At 47.6% G+C, this 1,736-nt stretch overlaps 1 pseudogene; it reads right to left on the minus strand.

Moving 5' to 3' along the window:
- Positions 1–553: 553 nt before the first annotated feature.
- LOC101574828 lies at positions 554–1,165 on the minus strand (annotated as a pseudogene).
- Positions 1,166–1,736: the final 571 nt, after the last annotated feature.

Raw genomic sequence — 1,736 nt, forward strand, 5'->3', positions numbered from 1 at the left:
AGGAGATGTCTATCAGGAGGTAGTCCTGATATTGCATTAAAAACAATAGAATTGTGCTTTGCCGTCAACTTTCCATGCAGGAACAAGTGAAAACTTGCAATTTAAAGATGTGTATACTTTTTGTTGTTGTTGTTATTTAAAAATAATTTATTTTTGTTTCTGGTGACAGAGGGAAGGCCAAGACATGAGGCTGCAATCCCTTCTCTGTGCACCTCTGGCCATCCCACAACTGCAGAGTATGGCATTAGCCACAGGGGCAGGGTGCTCCAGCAGCAGGGTCTTTCAACACTGCAAAGTACCTGGTAGTAGTTGTATTCCTTCTCTAAGGTTCTCTTGAAGGTTAGAAATTCCATCATGTGAGCCTTAAAGCTGTTCAAGTACCCTCACAGGAAGCATTTGGGGAGGGACTAAGGTGCTTTCTTCCTTCCCAGCTTGGGGCTCCAGGGGGCCTGTGGCACCTAGACAGCTTCCCCTGGGGCCCCCACATCCCAGGGTGATGCTGGAGGAAGGGCAAGTCAGTCCAAGCATGAGGCAGAAACAGTCTTTATTGGGCTCAAACCAGATGTCCGTGGGTCCTGAGGACCTCTGTGAACTTGTTGATTTTCTTCTCCACATTCTTCTCAGCCTGTTTCCATAGCCTCATGATCTGCTTCTTCTTCCTGTAATGAATCTTGGCCTTCTCCTTCCTCTTCTCCTGTAGGGTGGCTGTCACTGCCTGGTACTTCCAGCCAACCTCATGAACCAGGTGACCCAGGTAGCCAAATTTCCTCCTTGGCTTCAGGCACACAACCTTGAGGGCAGCAGGAACCACCATCCACTTTTTCTCGTCATAGGGTGGTGGGATCCCATCGAACACCTTAAGGCAGTCCAGGGCAGCCTGGCCTCGCTTGGTCATGTGGGACAGCATCTCTTGCACAGTCTGCCAGAAGATTCATCTGGGGGCCTGGAAATTGTAGGGGTCATGGGATGGGTTGGTTTTCATCCACTTGCAGAGGAAGGCCAAGTACTTCATCTTGTTTCAGTAGAAGTTGACAGAAATGTCCATACCCTCGCAGCACATAACCACAACCTTGCGGCCTAGCAGTACCTGCTTGGCCACAATGGCTGCCAGGCGGCCCAGGAGATGGCCTCGGCCATCCAGCACCAGGACCTGCCCCTCCATCATCTTTGGCAGATACCCGGGAAAGCTTCATGGGGTTTTTAAGTAGATCTTAAAATATAACAAGGAACAAAGTTGGTAGGCAATTGAGTCTGCTCTCAACCACAAGTAGGCTTGCCAACTAGTGTCTGTGTCATTGACACTCCTGTGGACACAACCCTAAATGCATACTCCAAATACCACTTCCTCCTTTTCTCTTCTACCTTGCTAGAGACCTAAGCCGTTCTTGCCTGGACCCATGCCACGGTGTTTAGTGTCTTTTGGCAGAGATGTCCACAAGAGGGTTGAGAGTGCAGCTTTGAGGTCAGGAGAACAGAAGCACCAAAGCATGGCAGTATTGTTTGGACAACTACAAGTTAAAAATGAAAACTGACACTGAATATTACAATTAGTAATTTGAGAATAATATGATTTGCTGTGCGTGGTGGCACAGGCCTGTTACCCAGCTACTACGGCAGCTGATTCCTTACCAGCTTTGTTCTTTGTTATATTTTAAGGTCTACTTAAAAGCCTCATGTATACACATCTTCAAATTGCAAGTTTTCACTTGTTCTTGCATGGAAAGTTGACGACAAAG

This window comes from Octodon degus, unplaced genomic scaffold, assembly GCF_000260255.1.
Source record: "Octodon degus isolate 3935 unplaced genomic scaffold, OctDeg1.0 scaffold00007, whole genome shotgun sequence".
NCBI lineage: Eukaryota > Metazoa > Chordata > Mammalia > Rodentia > Octodontidae > Octodon > Octodon degus.